The sequence below is a fragment of the Silene latifolia genome, chromosome 1, assembly GCF_048544455.1.
Source record: "Silene latifolia isolate original U9 population chromosome 1, ASM4854445v1, whole genome shotgun sequence".
Lineage (NCBI taxonomy): Eukaryota > Viridiplantae > Streptophyta > Magnoliopsida > Caryophyllales > Caryophyllaceae > Silene > Silene latifolia.
Genome location: NC_133526.1, coordinates 79,643,229 through 79,668,465, shown reverse-complemented (window position 1 = coordinate 79,668,465; position 25,237 = coordinate 79,643,229). Strand labels below are relative to the sequence as shown.

The following is a 25,237-nucleotide window of genomic DNA, read 5'->3' as shown; positions in this document are numbered from 1 at the left end:
ATTAAATATAAATCACGTATATTTAATTTTACGAATTTACTGGTTAATTCGCCTTTAGCCCATGATATTTAATCCGTATTAAATATAATATCTCAACATCACATATTTGACTAATTATTAGTCAAATAACTCGGACTAACTGGTTAGTCAATTTTGGCATCTACATGACAGTATTTTCATACCGTCATATCTCTCGAACGTATCCTATAGGTGTGACTTTTAGGGACCAGTTGATCACCGCCATCTGTATGACAATAACGTCAAACTTATCTAGCAAGCCAACCGTTATTGATAAACGTGGATCAACTGATAATAATACCAAAAGTATGCCCTTTGATCCTTTTAGAGGTTTATAAGTCCTTGCACTAATTGTTAAGGACACCAACCCCAACAAGCTCCCACTTGTCCGTACAAGTGTATGTGCAATGACGTTATCCGCACTAACCGGAGGACACAAGCTCCAACAAACTCCCACTTGTCCGAACAAGTGTAGGTGCGATAACCGATTCTCATATTCATTTAAAATTTCTCCCACTCAATGTAAAACAATTTGCAGATCTGGATCCACAAAGGTCGTATTTTACAATCGATCTGTATCTAGAGTGGTTTCCCCGACTAGAGAGTAACTTAAGTGATAAAACGAATCCGTATCCGAGCATGGCCATGCATTTCGATTCTGACTCCTCGAGTGGCCCCGAGAAATATCGAGCACTGATAAAGGCTGAATATTTCCTTCAACTCGACTCCTTCCGATCTAAGCACGGCATGAAATGACCCAGAAAAAATCTACTTGGCCCCCTGTTACGGATGACCGTGAGAAAGAAACCAAAGTCACCCAAAATGCCTTAGTCTCAAGAGACAGTCGATAGTCAAAAGAATCGACTCTTAGGATCACCATGGCAGTCCTATCCACGACCGGGCAACGAATGTTATAAAACATTTAGGACTCCACGTCGATGTCACAATTGTGTCCTACGAAATATCCGTATAAATCGCCTCGTGATTGGTCGGTCAACCGGTTGACTTATGGCTCGTTGAACCCACCATCAACCAACGTCACAGAATAATTGCCAGAGTTATCGGCTCATGTGGGCAATTAAGGACTAACAAGATATGATGTTTGTTCAGATCACTTTGTGGTGTTCAAAATTGTCGTACAATTCCACATGAAAAACAAAATATATAAAATATCAAAACGATGATGTTGTATAGAGTACAAAAGCGAATGAATCTAATCCATAAAAGAGTACTACAACTTAGGAACACGTTTAATTCCCATGGAATTAACGTGCCCTTCATGCTTATCTTGTCGTAATGCTTTAGTGAGAGGATCTGCTATGTTATCATCTCTAGCAATCTTTTCTATCACTCTCGTCTTTTGCTCCACGTAATCCCGGATTAGATGAGCTTTCCGTTGTACATGTCTAGACTTGTTGCTAGACTTTGGCTCCTTAGCTTGGAAGATGGCACCACTATTGTCGCAATAGATGGTGATCGGGTCATTCGAACTAGGCACTCTGAGATAGCCCATGTAAGAATTGACGCATCCATATCGCTTCCTTCGTAGCTTCAGACGCGGCATAGTACTCGGACTCAGTCGTAGAATCTCTGTAACATTTGTTTCGAACTCTTCCACTGATGCAGCGCCATTAAGAGTAAAAACGAATCGGCACCGAGATTTCGAGTCATCTCGATCCGTTTGGAAGCTAGCATCTGCAGAATCGGTTGCGCATAGCGTTTGAGAGCCTCCATAAGTCAATGCCCAATCTTTAGTCCTCCGTAGGTACTTAAGAATGTTCTTGACACCAACCAATGTGGTTCACCTGGTTCTTTGTTGGAATCGACTTGTCATACTCAATGCATATGCCACGTCCGGACGTGTGCATATCATGGCATACATGATTGATCCTATAGCCGAAGCATAAGGAATCCGTGTCATGCGCTCTTTCTCTTCCGGTGTCTCTGGTGCCTGAGACTTGCTCAAATGCACCCCTGGAGCCATAGGAAGAAACCCCTTCTTGGAGTTAGTCATGCTGAATCTCTCTAGGACTTTGTCTATGTAAGACTCCTGACTGAGAGATAGCATCCGTCGTGATCTATCTCGATAGATACGGATGCCTAGAATTCTCTGTGCCTCTCCCAGATCTTTCATCTGGAAATGGTTCTTCAACCATACTTTCACCGAAGTTAAGAGAGGTATGTCATTCCCAATCAGGAGTATGTCGTCAACATACAATATTAGGAAGACAATCTTGCTCCCACTCGACTTGATATATAGACATGGTTCCTCGACCGATCGAGTAAATCCATTTTCTTTTATCACTTGGTCGAAGCGATGATTCCAACTCCGTGATGCTTGCTTAAGTCCATAAATGGAACGCTTAAGCTTGCATACTTTCTTAGGATGTTCAGGATCTATGAAACCTTCGGGTTGTACCATGTACAACTCTTCCTCCAAAAAGCCGTTTAAGAAGGCGGTTTTCACGTCCATTTGCCAAATTTCATAGTCATGAAAAGCGGCAATCGCTAAGATAATCCGAATGGAACGCAGCATAACTACGGGTGCAAAAATCTCATCGTAGTGCAAACCTGGCACTTGGGTGAAACCTTTAGCAACTAGTCGTGCTTTGTAGATATCTTGCTGACCTTCCACAGAATGCTTTATCTTGTAAAGCCATTTGCATTGAAGGGGACGAACCTTAGCAGGTAAGTCAACAAGATCCCACACGTTGTTCTCATACATGGAGTCCATCTCGGATTGCATGGCCTCAAGCCATAGCTTTGAGTCGAACTGGTCATGGCACCTTTATATGTTGCGGGTTCACTACTCGTTAAGAGTAGAATGTCATCTATGTCATGTTCCTCGACCATACCGATGTATCTGGGAGGAGGAATAGAGACTCTTCCCGACCTCCTAGGTTCCTCAGGAATATTCACCGCAGCCGGGATTGAAGGAATTGGTTCCTCCAATGGTTGCTCGGTGTTTGGTTCTGGAATCTCCGACAGGTCGAAGGTTCTATCACTCTTTGCATTCTCGAGAAAATCCTTCTCTAAGAATGTCGCACTGGCCGCAACAAAAACGCGTTGTTCGGTTGGCGAATAGAAGTAATGACCACGTGATCCTTTAGGATAACCTATAAAGTATGTCTTGACCGATCGCGGGCCGAGCTTATCTTCAGGTCTCCACTTGACATAAGCCTCGCAGCCCCAAACCCGTATAAAGGACAAGTTAGGGACCGTTCCCTTCCATAGTTCATATGGAGTCTTGTCAAATGACTTTAGACGGACTTGTTAAGTATTAGAGCGGTGACAAAAGAGCATAACCCCATAATGAATCGGTAAAACCGTGTGACTCATCATGGATCGAACCATATCAAGTAGTGTTCGATTTCTCCGTTCGGACACACCATTCAGTGAGGTGTTCGGTGGAGTTAAGCGTAGGGCAATCCCACAGTCCTTCAGGTGTTGATCAAACTCGTGAGAAAGATACTCGCCACCACGATCCGAACGCAGTGTTATTATCTTTCTACCCAACAGGTTCTGTACCCTATTTTGGTATTCCTTAAATTTCTCAAAGGATTCACTTTTGTGCTTCATTAAGTAGACATAGCCATATCTACTCAAATCGTCCGTGAAAGTGATGAAATACCTATAGCCTTCTCGTGCGGTGATTGACATAGGACCACATACATCCGTGTGTATGAGCCCTAATAGGTCGGCAGCGCGCATTCCAACACCTTTGAAGGAAATCCGAGTCATCTTACCGATGAGACATGATTCACACGTGCCAAATGATTGAAAATCAAAGGCCGAGATAGCTCCATGTTTGATGAGCTGTTTAACGCGTTTCTCATTAATGTGTCCCATACGGCAGTGCCATAGATACGTTTGATCTTTGTCACCAACCTTTAACTTTTTATTCATTACGTGTAATATTTCCGTGGTCGGATCTAAAACATAAATTCCGTTCATGGAGCGCCTTTAGTAAATCATATCGTGTAATGAGAAAATGCAAGCATTGTTTTCTATTACAAATGAAAAACCAAGTTTATCAAGCGCAAAACGAAATAATGTTTTTGGAAAGACTAGGAACATAATAGCAGTCAAATAAAGACAACTCAAATCCGCTAGGAAGTCGGATCACATATGTCCCCTTGGAGATGGCGGCTACTCTTGCTCCATTCCCAACACGCAGGTCCACCTCACCCTTTACGAGGGGTTCGATGTTTTGAGCCCCCGCACATGATTACACAGATGAGAACCACAACCAGTATCAAGTACCCAAGTTCCGTAACTTGCGTGGTTAATCTCAATCATATGAATAAAAATAGAAGAGAGAGAAGACATACCAACAGGTTTAACACGACCGGCCTTTAAGTCCTCATGATAAACAGGACATGTGCGTCTCCAATGCCCAGTCTTGTGGCAATGATGGCATTCCATGTTTTCACTCTTGCTCTTTGTCATGCCCGATGAGTTGCTCGCCTCACCAGGACCACTCTTACCTGAACCCGACTTCTTGAACTTCGCCTTGCCTCACGTTAGGTTTGCCGGAGCTTTGCCCTTACCTTTCCCTTTGTTTGACACAACGAGAACATCTTGTTTCGAGCTCCCACTGAACTTCATGTCCTTCTCGGTCTGTACGAGGAGGGAGTGCAATTCATGGGGAGTTTTCTTCAAATCATTCATATAGTAATTCGCTCTGAATTGCGAATAACCATCGTGGAGTGAGTGAAGAATACGGTCGATAACAATATTCTCGCTGATGTTACAGTTAAAGGTCTCCAGTTTCTCGACATTCTCAATCATGCCGAGAATGTGTGGGCTAACCGGTTGGCCCTTCTGGAGTCTCGCATCAAAGAAGCGAGTGGTATGCTCATAGGTCACGATTCTCGGTGCTTTCGAGAATTCCTTGGTGAGCGTGGTGAAAATCTTGTTTGCACCTTGGGCTATGAAGCGTTTCTGCAAATTGGGTTCCATTGCAAAAATAAGTACGTTCTTTACCGCACTTTTGACTTCTAGAGCGAAATCGTTATACTCGTTGATTTCGTTAATTCCAGCCGTGGGGCCGGGGTTTAACGGCATGGGCTCAAGCGAGATATCCGAGCTCCCCGCCGCAGCGGCAGCATTCCGTAATGCCGCCTCCCGATCCCGCGAAGTTGGATCCGTCATTCTTCAGTCGGGTAGACTGATTCATCTGACTCATGAAGATCCTAAGCCAGGACTCACGGTCCAATGTGGCACTTGGCATTGGGTTATCAGGAGAACCAGCCATTTGTTGTTTAGCAGTTTAAAAACGTGATCTACACTGAAAAAGAAAGAAAAACAAAACGAAATAAGCAACTCATCGAGGTGATTTAAGTCTATTTTAAAATTCATTTTAAACATGTAGACTCTCGCACTTGCATAATTGATCTCCCTCAAGAAAGATACAAGTGATCCCAAGACTCAATTTCAGTAAATTGATAAGCCAACTGTTTAGCTAATTCTTCCGGAAGAACTCTTGGTCGATAGATTTCCGTAAATCCTATCTATAGTCCACCATAGTCACAGGATCGTACGAGTGACCATGGTGTTGAGATAAAATAGGTCAATCGGTTCCAACTTACCCGACGTAGAAGGGGTCATAGTATGCCTACCGACGAAGAAGGGACTCATTGGAGTTTGACCTATAAAGACCGTTCTCAATTTTAGTTTATACGAGGAAGATCCCATCAACTTAATTATAATTCATTTTAAGTGAACGAATAACTAGCGTCTGCGTGAATGAATCAATTTAGATGATGGCTTAGCATGATCGTGTGACATACGAATGTCAATGAAAACTAACTCGTGACCTCTACATGTGTCAGTTTTCATGCAATAATTAGGTGGTTTGGTTTTTAGGCGGAATATGATGCAAATTATCGTTGCGAAAAATAAATAAAAAGAATGCAGTACGTAAATAAAAGGTCCTAGTGTGGCCTATCCTAGTAAAAGAACATAATACAACTTTGGAATCCACCGTTGGACCCGAAAAGCTTGTCTTGATGTTCCATCTTGATCCATGTAGCGGGAGTGAGCATCCGGTCTCCATCTTTGGTCTTCTCAAAAATTACAATTAAAATTACAAAATATAAACCTATTTACATTCTAATTAAAAACTGTAATTACAAGTGAAAAATCCAAAACGGAGATACAAGATCTCAAAATACAACCAAGACCGTGTTCCATCATTACGGTAACACGTTCTACTAAGGCCACACTAAGTTACAACTGATTGCAAAATTAAATACGTAATTAAAATGGCATTCACGGCATTCAACAAAACGATAAATAAAAATGCATCAACTAAAAATAAATTCATTCGTGACATAATTCCGTAATTATGTTAAATTTATCCAAACCACCTTTTAATGATTAAAATTCATGTGATAAAACCGCTTCTATCATTTAATTTTAATCCATTATAATCCGTCATTTTAAAGACGCTTTAAAACAACTATATGGTACGTGAGTGAACCGATTCACTATTAAGCGAGTGTACTATATCCGTATAAAGTACATATTGAAGCCAAAAGAAAATTTAAATCAAAAGAAACAAATTTTCAAAGTTAAGAAGATTTAAATCCCTCGATCCAGGGACACGAGTGCTCGATCGAGGGACAGGAGGGCTCGATCGACTGAACTGCAAGTCGATCGAGAGGTATGCTAATCAGGAGGTGCTCGATCGACTAAACCCGAGGTCGATCGAGTACCTATATCAGCAAAACTACTCGATCGAGTACGAGGACAACTCGATCGAGCAGATGGGTTTTGAAAGCAGGTCGATCGAGTACAGCAAGGACTCGATCGAGCAAAAAGTTTTTGAGACAGGGTCGACCGAGTACAACAAGGACTCGATCGATCAAAAACAAGACAGAAACAGCACTCGATCGAGTAGAAATACGCTCGATCGAATGCTAAAGAGGCTGAAGCTTCAAAAACCCTCGTGAAAACATATTTCGAGACAAAATCAATTGCAAATATGATCAAAAACGCATTAGAACAAATTTGACAATTGGCAAAAACTTGACATGTTGCTATAATCTCCGTATAAAATAACAACATGTAAAAACAACATGAAATTTGAAACAAAACAGCCGTGTAAAACATGGCACGGTTTGGTTTTCGAGACAAAACAGCAACAAGAGCAACCGTGTAAACAAGACACGGTTCCCAAAGCAACCAAAAAACGCAGCAAATAAAAAAAATTTCTGCCGAGTAAAAAAAAATTGCTGCCGAGACAAAATTTTTAACCAAAAATACATCGTTTCAACGACGTTTTATGAAAAACACATGAAAAATTCACGTGGCCTCGCTCTGATACCACTTGTGGGTTAATATCCGTATACTACCCTTAAATTGCAGGACTATAACGTAAATTTAAACATGCAATTTATAGTCATAAAACGATAAAAACAATGAAAACGATAAGTGTATAGAAATCAACCTCGGGTCCTTTAAATTGCGGCGTAAAGAACAGAAATCAAAGCAGATTTCCTCCTAATCGTTACACCCAAGACTTTGTCCGAGATATGCCCTTGTGCTAGAACAGTGTTCTCCGATTGCCTTGCAATATAGGGAGAACTGTTGTGAGTTTTGTTGAGATGAGAGATCTCAGGTTTTTCAGAGAAGAAGGCTCTTCGAAACCCTAAATTTTTAGCAAGAATGAATTAGGTTAGACAAGAGGAGGAAGTTCTCCTTTTGTCTTGGTGATTCTCGGCCAAACCGAGTGAGAGGAGCCCGTATGGGCTTTTCAATTTCTCTTCACTTAAACTCGCGGTCCGGTCCATCACTCGCTAAGTGTATATGACGTGGTCTGATTATAAACTGTTATCGGTTATCGGGAATTAAGGCATCAGCTAATAATACGGGTTAGCTGAATTATTAATGCGTGTCCGACAAAACAGCATTGTATAATTATTTTTAATATACATTTAATTAAATATAAATCACGTATATTTAATTTTACGAATTAACTGGTTAATTCGCCTTAGCCCATGATATTTAATCCGTATTAAATATAATATCTCAACATCACATATTTGACTAATTATTAGTCAAATAACTCGGACTAACTGGTTAGTCAATTTTGGCATCTACATGACAGTATTTTCATACCGTCATATCTCTCGAACGTATCCTATAGGTGTGACTTTTAGGGACCAGTTGATCACCGCCATCTGTATGACAATAACGTCAAACTTATCTAGCAAGCCAACCGTTATTGATAAACGTGGATCAACTGATAATAATACCAAAAGTATGCCCTTTGATCCTTTTAGAGGTTTATAAGTCCTTGCACTAACTGTTAAGGACACCAACCCCAACACTAGCATCATAGGGATCATCATTCCACCACCATCCGATCGCTCTTGACGAAAGCATTTGGAAATTGAGGACGAAAGTAGTCTAGTTTAACACCATTTGGAGGTGATTTAGTGCCATCCTCTTAGACTTAGTAATTTGTTGAACTAGTATTTGTGAAGGATTACATGCTCTTAAATTTGTTCCTCTTTAGTGCCTCCGCCACTTGATGAGGAAGTGGCTATTCTTTTTGTAGATGCATCCATTATGTGTTTTTGTGTGCTTAATGTTTGGATGTGTCGCCATTTTGGCAAGACCCACCTTGCCTTGCAAGAAGGCATCCTACCTCATGGTTGTCTTGTTGTGAGTTGAAGGGGCGGAGTGAGACCCGCTAATTGTCTCATATCGGCTTTATTATTAGGATAGGTTAGTATTGGTCCTAGTCTTTGTCACCTCTTTACTCGAGACGAGCAAAGGTTCGGTTTGGGGATATTTGATGTGACCATAATTAGCGCATATTTAGCCCCCGAATTAGCCTTGTTCCCATGCTTTTTAGTGCTTATTTGGGTCATTTCTTATCTTTAGTTCTTTGTTTTGCATATTCTTTGAGATTTTGATCCCTTGGTAGGAAAGGAGTAAGAATCTTGCATTTTCATGGCAAAACGAGACTAAATTGATCGAATTCAATGACCAAGCATCAAGGAGAGACAAGATTAGAAGGCCTTTGTACATATTATAGTAGAAGAGCAATGTTGAGAAAGGATCCTTGAGTCCCCAAGGAAATCCCCAAGGAATTTATGAAGAAAAGGGAAGAAAAGAAGAAGATAGGTTCTTTGAGTGACAATCCGAGCGGATTGTCACCAATCCGTCCGTCCCAGCAAAGAAGACAATCCGAGCGGCTTTGCCCTATTCCGCTCGGATTCCACCTCCACAATCCGACCGGATTCCCCTGAATCCGCTCGGATTCCAACGCAGAATCCTTTGTCCCGACCTTATTCCGCCCGGATTCCAAAGACAAAGACGGATTGTCTTCTCCAAGCTACGAAGAAAGAAGCCCTTCTCTCGAAAAATACCGGCTCCTCCTTGCTCAATCTAAAAAGTGTAATTACTAGTTTAGCCCTTAGTTAACCCTAATGCATCCTCCCTAATTTCCACTATAAATACCCCATTAGTCTAATTAGAGGAGCATGTTCTTCTTATCAATAATTAGTGTAGTTAATATTAATCAAATCTCTCTTTAATATTGTAATCAAGTATTAATCAAGTTTTAATCCAAGTTTTGGTTCTTTAATCTCTCTTTTGTTCATCCTCTATTTTGGGTAATTGAAGATTATTTGGGTTATTGTTGGGAGATTGACAACCTCTCAATCAAGCATTCAAGTACTTCTTTTATTCTTGCTTTGTTATTGGAATCATTAGTAGGTATAATCTCTTAATCCCTTTTTAATTATTGCTAATTACTTTCATTTATTCATCATGTTTCATATTGTTGGTATGATTGACAACCTTGCTAGCATGATCAACATGATAATGAGTGAGTAGTCTCTTAGCTAGGGTTAATGGGTGATTAGGGGAAACCAACATGGGGAATGATTCATGCTTAAATTAATATGCTTTCATGTTTTATTTGCTTGCTTGTTTTGATCTCAACTCATGCACATGTTATATTTGATGAAATGCTAAGCCTATGAATCCTTGCATTTACTATCATCTTCTATTTTTTCAATGAGACTTGTAAGACATAACCCAACTCGAGTCTCATTAGACCATGCATGTTGTTGAGTAGGGAAGATTAAGTCGACTTGTAGGTGTTGTACAATCTAATCGAGTCGGCTCCGAGACCCAAACTTTCCTAGGATTGTAAGATATAACCCAACTCAATCCATCACAACAATAATTGCTTGCTTATAATTTGAGAACATGTTTGTATGATCATATCCCATGATTCCCTTATGATCCCATGACACCCTAGTGCCTTTAATCAATTGTTTACACCCCTTTAATTCATCTTGCTTGTTTATTTTCATTGCTATTTTAGTTTAGTGACCTTCTACATCAACCCAATTTGTGACACCCCTTAGACACCACTAGTTGCAATAGAAATCTCATTTCAATACCCGTCCCTTGGGATCCGACCTTTACTTGCCTCTTTACTAATTGTAGAGTTGTTTGTGAAGCTATAAATTGTGTTTTGATTCGACCGTGACCCAACGACCACATCTTAATTTGTGAACACTAGGCGGACTCGCATCACAAACCAAATCTCTTGGCCAGAGAGAAAGGTAAGACACTTACGCTAGCACCTAAATCGCATAGCGCGTTATCAATCAAATGCATACCGATATGACACGGAATTGAAAAACTACCCGGGTCTGATTGCTTAGGGGGTAACTTATTTTGAAATAGGGCTGACCGCACCTCAGTCAAAGCTACATTCTCACTGTCATAAATAGTCCTCTTATGCGCTAAAATTTCTTTCATAAACTTTAAATAAGAGGGTACCTTAGTCAGCAATTCAGTGAACGGCACGGTGACTTCCAAGCTCTTCAAAAGTTCGACAAATTTGCCGAATTGTTGATTAGCTTTAGTATTTTGCAGCCGCCTCGGGAAGGGAACCGTGATAGGTATCTCAAGTCCCTTGTTTCTCGCTTCCAATGTATCTTCCGGTGCAAGTTCTGTATCCTTTGGACGCTTCTTACCTCTCGAACGAGGTCTTTTCGGTGATTTCTCGCTTAAACGAGCACTAGCAGGCTCTCGAATAAGCTTCCCGTCATCAATACTACTCGATCGACCAATTTGCTCACTCGATCGAGCAGTTTCTTCATCAATGTCAGTCGATCGAGTACAATTTCCACTCGATCGACCAACTCCACTTTCTGCTTCACTCGATCGAGTAGATAAACTACTCGATCGACCAACCTGTTCTTCCTGTTCACTCGATCGAGTGGAAAAACCACTCGATCGAGGACTTTCATCCTCAATTCCGCTCGATCGAACACCAGATTTCAGTCGATCGAGTAATTCCTTTGTCGTGAGCCCTTTTCTATTAACAGAACACTGTTCATCACCAGTTACAGCTTCCCCTCGGGTCTGATTTCGACACTTCCGGTCCCTCATAAGAAAGACCACTTCTCAATTCTATCAGATTTACCGTCTCATGTGGATTCTTCTCATTTTGAGTCGGTAAATGACCCTGCTTTCTCGTGGACTGATTCGCGGCCAATTGGGCAACTTGAGTTTCAAGTGCCTTAATAAACGCATCTCTCTGTTGATCACTTGAGCTTCTTTGTTGATCACTCAGCTGAAGCTGCTTTGTAATGGCTTGCATCATGGACTTAAGCTCACCCATTTCATTCACCCCACCAGAAGATGATGCACCATGGTTAGGAGGATTGAAAGAAGGAGGCTTCTGATAGCCTTGTTGATTCTTATGTGGAGGAATATATGACTGCTGCTGGTTCGGAGGAGGAGTAGGATTGAGCACATTTTGGTTTGTCCACCTCAAATTGGGATAGACATTCGGCTCGTAATAGGTATTCGTCTGCCTGTAATGTTGAAAGGCAGCGCATGAATCGTAAGAGTTGGGACAATGGTCAGAAACATGTCCCTCTCCTCCACATCTTCTACAGGCGAAAGGACCGTCTGTCACAGCATTAACCTGGTACATCCCTCCCTTGGAAACTCCTCCTAACTCATACTTGTCAAACCTTGTAGTGAGAGCTTCAAGTGCAGCTACAGAAGAAGATTCAGCAGCTCTTCTTTGATTGCCTCTGGAGTTCCCATATTCAGCCTTATGGGTGGCCAAATCATCGATGATCTTCCACCCCTTGGTCTCTCCCATGTTCTCAGCAAATCGGCCATTGCAGCAGCATCCAAAATAGCCCTCTGATCATCATACAGCCCGTTATAGAACTGATTGCAAAGGCTCCACTTTTCGAACCCATGGTGCGGAATGGTTCGCACCAGCTTCTTGAGACGGACCCATGCTTCGTGAAAGTTCTCGTCAGGTCCTTGTTTAAAGCTCGTGATCTGAGCTCTAATAGCATTAGTCTTTGAGGCAGAAAAGTACTTCTTGTAAAAAGCTAAGGCTAGCGAATTCCAATCTGTTACCCCATGAGCAGCCCGGTCCAAATCCCTATACCACTCTAGTGCAGCATCACGAAGAGAGAATATAAACATAGTCTCCTTTACTTGGTCAGGAGTCACGCCAACTGGTGGAGACATGGAACTGCAATAATCAATGAATATTTCCATGTGCTTGGCTGCATCTTCAGTTGCAGCTCCCCCAAATTGATTCCTCTCAACCAAATTGATAAGGGACGGCTTCGGCTCAAATTTTCTTGCCTCCCCTGGTAACACAAATCCCTTATAGAGATTCGCAGCTGTAGGCTCAGAGTGACTAGAGATGGTTGCTTCTTCAGCCATTTCGGGAAAGTCTAGAGAAGTAACGGTTTCAACTGATGAATGTGAAACTAGAGAAGAAGGTGGATCCTCCTCGAACAGCTCGTTCTCGTAAAAGCTTGACAAAGTACTCAGCTCTTCCTCTGTCGGTAATACCCTTTGTGATCATCTCAACTCGCGCAAAGATTTCTCAAGCTCAGGATTATAAGGCAATAATTCACCACCCTGTGACCTGCGCATAAGAAGAAACTACAAATAGGATATAAGAATAGTCTAAGGAACGGATGTCCCTTAAACTGAAAAGAAAGACTAAAAATAAACAACTAATAATGTAACAATTGCCTCCCCGGCAACGGCGCCAAAATTTGACACGTCTATCGCAACCCTATCAAAGATAAAACCTAAGGGTCTCAACTAAAATGTAGTAGAGGCAGTCGAGTATCAAATCCACAGGGAGGTAATGTAATTATAGCTGTCTAATTCTAATCCTACGGTAACAATTGGGGGGTTGTTTGAATTTGGTTCTAAATTACGAAGTTTGAAAAGAAGAGAAATAAAGTAAAGAGCAGTAAAGGCAATAAAATATGATTGAACTATCAAGAGGAGAGGGACATGTCGGGAATTCGGTTCACTACGGTAGTTCTGCGACTCAGCTGTAAATGATTCAGACGAACTAATGTGAGACGGATGTTGAAAGGTCCTTTCGGTCCACTTCCTATCCTAAAATACCACTAACTTAACTTTCATCCTCATTAGGGTAGTCTACTATTTATAGCAGGCCTATTTAGTCCAATCTTTCGATCCAGGATTAATTTTAGCCAGATTAAAGGGTGACATAGAAGCGTGCACTCAACTAAGTCGAATAAATACAATTAAATTGCTATAGTGAAAGAGTCTCGTAATCAATTCGTCTAATTCATTCACTACATCGTTGCATTTCTACCGCAGATCCCCTAATCCCAACATGAAGGGGGTTTAGCTACTCATATAGGTGATTAAACTAACAGCAATTAAATTCCCAGCAGAAAACATTATAAATAAACAATAAATTGCAATAAAGAAAATTAGGGCAAAGGAAATAATGACACAAACAAGAAAAATTAAAACAACCAAATGATTAATTATTATTAAAGGAAGAGAAGGAATTACAATCAATGCGAATCCAGCGTAAAGAACACAAAATCCGAGTAAAAGCAATCCCGAAATAAAGTGACAGTAGAGGAAGAAAAGCAACGTTCTAAGGTTTACAGTAGAGTGTTTGATAATATAAAAGATGATCCTAATTAACCTAGTAAAGCGTGCTTAAATAGCAAAAGAAAATAAGTTTAGCGAAATAAAACATCACGCGGGCTGATTAAAGCCCAAAACCATCAAAACCACTCGATCGAGTGGATTAAAACCACTCGATCGACCAACTATTCAGCCAAAACAGCTCGATCGACTGGAAAGTTACTCGATCGAGGACTTGGTCTTTGTGCAAGCTAAGGGTCGAGTGAAAAATCACTCGATCGATCATCAGAGGAAGTAAAAACCACTCGATCGAGTGGTAAACTTCTCGATCGAGTAACTATATCTTCATTTCAGCTCAAGTCCGCGTCTAAGTGCCTCGTATTGCGTGCCACGACGCTTCCAAACACAGTATCTCACTCAGGAAAATCCCGTCTCCTCTAAATGCATGCAAAAAAGGACGAAAAAGGGTACGATTCCACTACTTTCGCGTTCATTTCTACAAAATGGACAAAACGAACCAAAGTAGCCAATTCGGGGCAAAATACCATAAAAACAATATGAAAATGCATAGAAATACGTGCTGAAATAGGCTAAAAAGACTATACATTGGGCACGTATCACTAGGTTCAATGATTTTGCTCAAGGAACCACTTAACTCAAGACCTTCGTAATGAGAGGTCTAATTACTATTTTGGCCAACAATCTTTGCCCCGGGTTCAATGCCCAAGGGACCTATACTCCTCTTGAGGGGAGGACTTTGATTGATGAACACACCGTCTTCAACCATCACCGGTGGTGTAACTACACTCAAGACGAGAGTGTAGAGTGGTACACCAAAGGATGCACTTCAATCATTCTTGAAGGTTGGAAGATACCGGGCATTGACCCAAGATTGAGCCCATACTCGCCTCCACCAAGCTACCTCCTTGATATCCAAATTCTAGACAATCCCCCTCAAAGGGAAGAGCCACCCCGCCAAATACCTCGTAAAGGACTGGCAAGATATATTCGCCCACCTTCCTATGTGCCAATCTCACCATACCCCACCCCTTATGCCAAATTTGAACCAGAAATGCCCAACACCCCGGGTATTAATGATTTGATGGCACTCATGAATAGAGTGGACCTCGGGGTGCATAACGGGAGGGTCGAAAACTACTTGGCCCTTTATCCCCAATACTATAACATGGCTCAACAAGGGTATGTTGACCCTAATGGCCCTTTGCCCTCTTGGGCACAACCGCAACAACACTTGTTCCCTAATCAAGGGAACCAAGCTTGGGATCGCCAAGGTGAAGGGTACTCGGGTCAAGGAGGAGAATTTGACCAAGGAGGGTATTGGGGCCAACCAAGAGGGTATGACCAAGCCGGGAGCTCTCACCAATATGGCTACCAAGATGAGGAGGATGACGAGTGAAAAAGGCCTACCTCACCACCTCCATTTGTATGATACCCATCTCTCCCTCTCTCTTTTGTATATACATTGCATTTAGTGTAGTTTTCACATGCATTTGTATCATACTTCATTTGCATTAGTTAGTTCATATAGTATAGCATTGCATTGTATTTATCTCACATGATTCATGTAGATAGTTGCATATAGATTAGAATTCATGCATAGGCACTAATGGCCAAACCTATTCATTTTTACACAAGAGATAGTGTTTAAATCGGTTTGGGGAGGTTTGATCATAGGTGACCATAGTTTACTAGAAATCATGCATCATATAATATAGTTTAGATTGCATTCATTTGTTATATATGTCATATAGAATTGCATTTAGTTAGAGCATGCATTCATTCATATTATATCATTGCATTTGTACTTTATTTCAAAAAATCAAAAATCCAAAAAACATGTATTTCCTTTTTATTCCTACTCCTACATGTACATTGAGGACAATGTCCAAAATAAAGTGGGGGATGGGAATTTATATTCCAAAAATGAGAAAATTTGAAAAAATTTCGAAAAATCCCAAAAACATGTCTTTAATTTCATAAAATCAAAAAACCATAAAAATTTGAAAATTTCAAAAATCCAAAAACAAGTTCATTTCCTTTTTAGTGTAGTCTTGTATATAATATTTTATATATTGTGTTTGTTCATCTTTTTTCACATTTATTGACTACGCCACATCCGAGACATGAGGATATTGAAGACCGCATGGTATGATCTTTCCAATCTCCTTTTTCCTCTTTATGTTGATGACTATGTGGCTTTATTTTTATTGATGCGGTATAAACAATGTGAATTTAGGACTTGCATTTAGTTTATATGTCATATTAGTTGGTAGAACCATTTGCATTAGGATGTATATATGCTAGTTGCATCATGGCATGTAGTTGCATGTTAGAAAAATTTTGCGAAACCGTCTACTTGGGAAGCTTGACAAGTGTATATAGGCCCTAGTAGATGCTTTTTCTTCTTAAGACTTTGCTTGTTAGAATACTTGTAAAACACCCTAGGATGTGTCATGCTAGTATCCTTTTGTGGACAGCGGGGGCCACGGGGGCGCTTGGGAAACAAGCGTTTGCATTTTTGTAAGGAGTCGCCACCAATTTTTATGAGAAATTGGAACCGTTCGAGTACCTCGTGTCATGTCAAGACACAAAGTAGTGACATGAACACTAAGCAATCGTTACCCTTAGCATTCTATGTCTAGAATGACTCTCGTGGATGCCAATGAACACGGGTGTTCACAGATATCTGGAGTAAGGGGTGAGGGTACGTATTAGGAAGCTCTTTTGATCGAACACCTAATCCCGCCCGCCTCGATAGCGGCCTCTACTAATGATTAGGGAAGTTATTCGTACTCGATATATCGTCGGCTATATGCATGCAATGCAACATCCAAGTTTTAATCCTAGCATGTGAAGAATTAATACTAAGTCGGTTGACACGTAATTAGCATGCAATTGGGTCGAAGTAGGATTTAATGCTCATTTACATGTGAGAACATACAAACAATAAAAGAAATACAATAATTATAAAATACAATAATGAAAATTACATTAATTACACTGGATTAGGCGATTTATGTCGAAAATACCTTTAAAAACGGATAATTTGATAAAAAGAAATAAAGAATGAAATTAAAGAAATAAACGAACAGGAATTAGCGTGATGTTACGGATAATAGTTAGTTAATACGTACGTTAATTAAACTACGTCAAGGCAGAAACGGAGTTCAGAGACAGAACTCAGCCAGGAACAGGCGCAGCAGAGCTGCGTTCTTTGGAATAGGCGCAGCAGACGCTGCGTCTGTTCCTTGGCTCAGTTCTGACTGTGAAGCCGTAATTGCAAGCCGTTAATGTTAATTGGTGATTTTAATGATCAATTAAATTATTTACTCGGATGAAAGTGATTAATAGGTTATTTAACATATGAATGGGTCATGAAAACAGTAAAACATGAATAAGACGGATTGAACGAATTAATTACAAGATGGAATAATGACAGAAGTGAAAAATATTAATGAGTCAAACGAATTAAATCGATTAATTAGGTTAGGAATAACGGATTAATGACGAATATGCGATATGTGAATAAACAGATGAAAACTATATCAAAGATGAATTCCAGAAACCCAATATGGATGAATTGAATCTCTACAACCCGGAATTGAATTTAATGACGAAAACCCGCAAATATGAGATTATTAGGGATTTAAGTCGGATTTGTGATGATTAAAACATATTAATGAATGATGATTAAAATATACATGTGAAATATATGCTATCATGGTGAAGAATTAACAAACAAACGAAACAAAAGAAAGAAACTTGACGAATAACGAAGAGATTTAACGAAGAAGAAAGGAAGCGAGAAGCTGCGGCGGCCCCTCACGAAGAGGCGCAGCGCAGAAGCTGCGCTCCTTCGAAGAGGCGCGCAGCGATTCTTTGCGTCCTTTCTCGACGGTTATCTACTGGAAATCCGTAAAAAGAGGTTTTAAAGCATGATTTTATAAATCGGTTTTAATGGTATTTTCGACATAAACCTTACAATTGATGATACAATAAAATAAAATACAATAAATAAAAGAGAGATTTACACCCTCAGACTTACATGTTGACGAAACGAGAAGGACTAAGATATCGATTAGTGATGCTCGACGCGAATGCAAAGAAAGTGCCCTCGTAAGAGGAAAACGATTAAGTTAATTAAGTTGATTGATGTGTAGTTGGTCAAATTGGTCGGTCATGCAAACGGGGAGGCTGGTACTCGGAAGGATCCGAGCTTACGTGGTCGAAAGTTCAAGCACGTAGACGCCAAAAAGTAAGAACAAAGTCTAGAATGCAAAGGGAGAAGAGAAGGGCGGACACTCGCGTGAGAAATATGAGGAGCGAAGGCTCCTATTTATACTAACCACGTGAAGGAATTAGGGTTTCGGAGACTCTTTGGAAGTGAATCTCGGAAAGATATGAAAAAGATACGAGAAACATGCGAAAAGGGCTCGGGAAGAGGCGCAGCAGCCCATGCGTCTCTTGGAAGAGGCGCAGCACTGCCTTGCGTCTGTTCCCAAGTGGTTTCCTCCTGCTGAAGAAAGATTTCCGTGTTTGAGTTATGGTAGGACGGAAATAATCCGGTTTTCCTTAATATCTTTTGTGAATATTAAGAGAAATTGCTTACTTAAAAGATAAAATTTATGAAATATGTAATAGAAATATCCGGAACATTCCAGAACATTCTGACACGGGATTTAACGGTTATCAGAAAATGGAGAAGGTTTTAGGCCTGGACTCCGAATGTACTCTAATTACTTTCAAAACGACCGTATCGGCACGTAGATGACAACTAAGAGGTAGACATTAATATTTGAGCAATCACTTGACGATAATCTTACGAATTGTCATAAATCGTTCCGCGTATCAAACATGCGGCCCAATCATCACTGGGTGGTTTGCGAGAGGTGCAGAAATGAGGTATCTACAGAGCCCCCACTTTGACTGAGGCTTGGACAAGGCGAAAGTCAAAGTATAGCCATCAGGTCAATCGAAGATTACAACCTGACGACTATGGCGACGCGAGGCGGCTCAAGGGGTCTGAGCCAAGGACCTGTCGTCGGGAACATTTTAGAGTCTGTCGACTATCGGGGAGGGTCGTTTAAAGTCCATTAGACTACGTAAGGAAGCTCGCCAGCCATAAGAAGAGACCATACCTGAGACTTCTTCCTCGAGATGCTTCCGGGGGTGCGTAGGAGCTAAGGTTGAGCATGGGAGCTAAGGGTAAGACCTAAAGGATACATAAGGATTGGTGCTAGGGTGTGGGACCCTAAAGGAAAGCATCGGCGGGAGTGAGGTCTAAAGTAAGTTCAACTTAAGGGTAACTAAAGCTTGGGTATAGGAACTCTATTGGTTTGGGAATTTGAAGGCTTATGAACCTAAAAGGATTGGGATCCCATAGCTAAAAAAATCCTAATTTCGGGTCTACGAACCTAAGAAAGAAGGCTTTGGGTTTGGGAACTTCTGGAGAACGACACCTTTGTCGCACTCTGCGGGGAAACAAGAAACATTGTGAGTAGCAGGACACAGGCGGGAGCTGCTGAGGGAAAACTGCTTGGGTAGTCTTCGAGAAATAATTGTGGGTAGCAGGACACAGGCGGGAACTGCTGGGAGGAAATCTACTTAGGTAGATCGTCAATCGTTACGTCTTGAGAGAGACAGTACGTCCGCTTACTCTCGCTAGAGACACGATTGGGAATTGATTCTTCTTGTCATGAGAGGGAAAGTATATCCGCTTACTCTCGCTGGAGACATAATGAAGGTGTGTCGAATTCTGTGAAGGAATAAATGCTCGTTGCGACAAAAAGGTCTTGGAAGGAATAAATAATACGCAACGATCTGCTGCGGGTTTGAGAACGGGCGGAACGAAAGAAAATCTTCAAACGGACCAAAAGAATGAAAATAACATCGGGGAAGAGGCGCACCAAAGATGGGCCCACAAATAACGAATTCATAACGGATTTTTGAAAATCCGTATGGAGGAAACAAAAGGAAGAGGCGCAGCAAGAGCTGCGTCTCTTGGAAGAGGCGGCGCTTTCGCCGCGTCTATTCCCCAAATTGGCTTTCCTGCGTAAAAACGCGAAAATCAGGAGGCATTATTCATTTTTATTCGAAACATAAATCTCTCATTTCTCTCTCAAATCTTCACCATTTCCGCCAAGGTTTGATTCAAAAGCTTGCATTAAATATGACTAATCGAGGTATGTGCCTCAATCTTGCATTAATCTTCTACATTTGTCCAATTTTGAGCCGAAAAACCTAGGGTTTATGACCCATTTGCTCGAAAATTTGGAGCTTTTCCCCCAAATGAATTTGCTTTGTCAAATTGACACTAGAAATGGATAGTAGGTAGTGTTAGGAACACAACCATGTATTTGTTTCGAATTTTCATCAAGTTTTGAGCCTTTGAGTGAAATTTGAGACGGTTTTACAGCTGAACCGTAAACTGCTTCGAAAATAGTCTCACGATTGCCCATTTGTAATGAAAATTGATATTTGGGATCCTTGAATGATGGGTAAACTTTCTACCATCTCGGAATTTTGGTTTGTGACAGCTTTTTCAGGACACTTTTCTAGGGCATAATCGCCATTATAGCGAAATGCTGCCGAATTTTCGACTCGAACCCGGAACTAGGCTTCGAATTAGGCTTGACTTGACCCAATTTATCACATGAGTGATCGGGTTGGTGGGAATATGGCCAAGGATGGCGAAAAGAGAGCGGTTTCAGGGCTTCCGAAGGCTCGAAAATCCCTTAACCAAGGCTTGTCGTCATGTGTCGCGGCCTGAATTTGCTTTAATGTTGCAGGTGATGAGGCTTCTACTTCTGGGAGAGCTCCCATGGAGATCGACGCTGCTACTGTCGAGGAGGCTTTAGAGCAGGCCTTCACCGCTGCGGTGATGGCTGCTGGGGACGAGCTTCACGAGGAGGAGGCCGTTGAGGAGGAGGAGGCCCCGAGATGGGCCAACGTCGGACGAGGAGGTCGTCAGCTGAGAGGAGCTCTTGCGTGGGCTGAGACTTGGGAGAGCAGGCACCTGGTGTGGGCTGCAGAGGGTCACCTGTCTTACAGGACGGTGAAGAGTTTGGTAAATAGGAATTCACTACGCACTACTCATCCCCTTTCGTTCATTTGTCCAAATTTCTTTCAAATTTCATTCAAAACTAAAGATAGCTTTGTTTCAAATCATAATAGGAGGCCGGGAAAATCAGGTCGTTCTCGGGTTACACGACAGCGATGGAGCACTACGAGCGGCTGTCGGCGGAGGAGAGGGCCATGATCGAGCGTGGAGCGTTCGGTCCTTTGGTTCAGGTCTGGAGGGATATCGCGAAGAGGAAGTTGCGGGCTAACCTTAGCCTGGTCCGTGCTTTCTTGGACCGATTCTGGGATACGACTTCCACGTTTCACATGCCTTTTGGTGAGGTGGGAGTCACTTTGGAGGATTACGGCATGATTTACGGTCCGCGTGCGGGACCAAGGAGGTGGTGTGGCGGAGGCGCCATGAGGGCGGACTCGGCCGAGGCGAGGAGATTGATCGGCCGGAACTTGTCGCCGAAGGTGTTGCGATCGGGTTTGATACCCAGTTCTTACGTTCGAGACTACTTTGCGGGGAAGACCCCGGCGCTGGTGACGATTGATGGGAGGGAGACGGCTCCTCTTCCCTGTACAGCTGAGCAGAGGGCTCGTCTGTGGCTCTGGTGGTTTCTGTCTTCGATTTACGACAGCGATGGAGCACTACGAGAGGCTGTCGACGAAGCTTCTTCCCTTCCTTTCTGACCTGAGTTCCCTAGGACGTTGGGACTGGGTCACTGTTGGTTTCGCGGTCCTCATCCGTTTCATGAGGGCCATGGTTCGTCCGGAGTTGATGGAGAAGGGGACTTCTCCCGGTGTCTTTGTCGGACACGGACTACTCTTTGGAGGTATGAACCTACCTTTAGACCAAAGTAAATTCCTTCCTTTATTACGAAAGATCGTCATTGATTATTTTGCTTTTGCAGGCGTGGGTGTACTCCTACTTCCCGAGTCTCGCGCCCAAGAGGACGGAGCCGTTGGAGAGGGCCTATCCCGTGGTGAGGGATTGGGTGATGTGTCGGACGAAGAGCAAGCGTTCTTCTCACAACGTCTACCGGTGGGACGTGAACGCTCTTCAGCTGAGTAGCGTGAGTATCCCACTTATATTTGCTTTTGCTCCTTATATTTGCCTTTAATTGATCGTAGGAATGATCCTTTTTTATCTTGTCTCAGTGGGTGCCCCGACCTTGGGCGGAGTACGCTGGAGCGCCTCCTTTTGTGGCTGAGGTCCTTCGGCCTAGGAGCTCGGGCCGACTGCTGTTGAGGACGTCGATGGGTCCTGTGTGGTACTTGGGCGAGCGCTTGGCTCGTCGGTGCTCGCGGGGCGTGTTGACGGTTCCCGTCGATCCTCCGGGACGATGTTTAGGGAGCCTTCGAGGCCGAGAGGGAGGCGGACTTGGCCGGTGCCGTGGTGATGACCTTCTTCTTCCCGGCGAGGACTACTCGGCGTTCCTTTACGGGAGGCGGCGTCGGCGGTGGTGGTGAGTATCTTTTATTTTTCCTTTTGATTTGATTTTTGAGAATCATGATGAAAGATCATCGATTGATGAGAACCATTTGTCTTTGTAGGAGGTCGAGGCGGCGGGCATCGAGCCCCCAGAGTACCCCGAGACCCTCGAGTACACCACCGCGCGACCGGGAGGACGACGATCTCCGAGCTGCGTGACTTTGACGTAGCCGTGACGGATGCTGGCCTGGACGATTGGCAACATCTGATTCGGAGGGTGAGCCTCTAATCTGTATATCCTTTGTGTAAGAACACACTTGATTGAGTTTGTTCAATTGTTGAGAATTTCTTTTTGAAAATGCAGGTTGAGCCGTCTCGGTTTGTGGCGTTGTGGAGGGTGGCCAACCGGCTGCGAGCTACTGCCGTCGAGGCACTTGTCGGCGGTCGAGGTCGTCAGGTATGAACCTTACACCTATTTCCTTTTTGATTTTTCTTTTTGTTTGATTTTCCGATTTTGCTTGAATTGATTGACATGAGCCAATTTTCTTGTTTACAGGGTGACCGCGAGTTGGAGCGAGAGTTGACCCAGTCTCGGGAGGAGACAGCTTGCGTGTTGAGGGAGCTCGAGGTTCGGGATGCCGAGATCGCCGCTCTCTTGGCGAGAGTTGCAGAGTTGGAGGGCGCCCAGCAGTAGCTTTGTGTAGCTTTTTTGTTTGTTGGCTGTGTCTTGTACATTTGTACATTGGGACTATCATTTCGAACATTTTTTGACTTTGTTTGGGGCTCGAGCCCCCAGTTTGTACATTTCCTCCGTTTGGTATATATACGATGGCCTGAGTGCCTTTCTTTGCCGGGTTGTGTTGCTTGTGTCCGCAGTTAGTTTCGAACAGGTTTGGTAGATGACGATTTACGCCGTCATGCTGCCGAAATTTACATAGAAAAAACACGCAAAGCATACATTTTTATATACATATGGCCTTAATTAGCGCAAAATGAGAGACTCAAAAGAACGCGAAAAATGCAAAAATGCAAAAATTTTTCCGGAAATGACCGGACGGTAGGGAGGGTTACCCCCTAAAAAAAGAAAAAATAGAAATCTATAAGTTTAGAAATGAAATTAAAGAATAGAAATTAATATTTACAAGTTGAAATTTAAAATGAAAATTATTTCCTAAAATGAAAATGAAATTTATTTCCTAAAATGAAAATATACAAGCGTAATATAATGGCAGAAATGTCGATGTCGCCTCGAAATGCGTGCCCGCGAATTTAGGAAACCTGAAACATGGTAATTTCCCGTATTTACCAAAATAATAACCTGTAGGAATAGGAAATTATTCGTTATGGAATTAGGAAAGATCCAACGCGGAAAATCACAGAAGTGAAGCTCGGGAAGAGGCGCAGCATGAGCTTCGTCCCTTTGAAGAGGCGCAGCAGGTGCTGCGCCTGTTCCCAGGTTGTTCCGTTCTGACGGATTTTTGGAAACAGCAATTAGTATAAATAGAAGCGTCGATGGAGCTTTTGTTCACGCAAATCTTCCGTCTATTCTTCGTCTAATTACACAAAACCCTTCAAAATAAATTTTCTCATCATGAATACTTTAGAGATCCACTTCAAGGAATGGACCAACGAGTTTTCAAGCATGATATGGGTTCTTATAACTTTGGATCGTTGTTGAGTTTGAAACTTATCAAGGTTGTGAAACCGTTCTTGGATGCTTGCCTTGACTATTGGGACCCAAATTACCATGTTTTTGCGTTCCCTGGAGGTGACATTTGCCCCTTTCCTGAAGAGATTGCTGCTATTGGTGGATGGGACCCCGAACATTTGCCTGCCATTCCTTCCACTTCTCAAGGGTACAAAAGCAAATTTAGAGATTTGCTCGGATTGACTAGACTTGAGGTGGACCGTCTAGTTACCTCAAAAGGTGTGAGAATGTTGGACTTCATAGATCGATTCATCAATAGGGCCGACCCCACCGTTTCTCATGTTGCTAGGCGGAGGGCATGTGGCTTTTGCTTGTTGCATGTGTATGTCTTCCAAGGGCATGTTGATGAAGACTTGAGAGGTGATCCCCGACTTCTGGGCCTTGTTGAGCAGATGAAGCTGCGTAGGAGCCCATCTTGCTTATGCTTAGGAGAGATTATATTGGGTTTGGATAATAGGAAATCCAACCGTGATCTGCCGTTCTTGGGGAGTCCCGTCATCTTGCAGGTAAAAGACACCTTTTTCTTTTTCGTTTTTTTTTTTTTTTTTTTTCTTTTCGTTTTTTTTTTTCTTTTTTTTTCTTTTTTTTTTCGATGTCTAATACCTGCTTTTGGTAGGTTTGGCTTATGGAGCGGCTCCGATTGATCGAGCCCCCAGTTCATGCACTTTCCTATCATGCCCGCTCGATCGCGATGAGGACAAGGTTGTATATGGTGGACTTCACCCGGGTCTGTGATTATTGGAAGAACAAGCTGAAGAGTGATGATGGCCTGTTGATCAGGTGGGTCGTACCGTGGTGGCACCTCAAGTCCGTCACTGGAGTGTCTTCTTTGGATCCCACTAGGTCGGTGCGCATTCCTGGATTGGAGTTTATGGTATGCATCTTTCCGGAAAGGCTGATGAGGCAAGTTGGGCTGAAACAGACGATCCCGAGGCTTGATACCGTCCCGCAGACTGCTATGGGGCTTACTACAGAGAGCCGAAGAGAGTGGGCTATCAAATGGGCCCAAAGAAACATGTGGTTCTTGAATTTCTCCGCCAATGCTTTATGGG

At 42.4% G+C, this 25,237-nt stretch overlaps 1 protein-coding gene across 1 annotated transcript in view; it reads right to left on the bottom strand.

Moving 5' to 3' along the window:
* Nucleotides 1–25,237, bottom strand: part of LOC141649280 (uncharacterized) — a 125,834-nt gene that overhangs the window by 30,969 nt on the left and 69,628 nt on the right. The gene's annotated exons all lie outside the window — the stretch shown is intronic.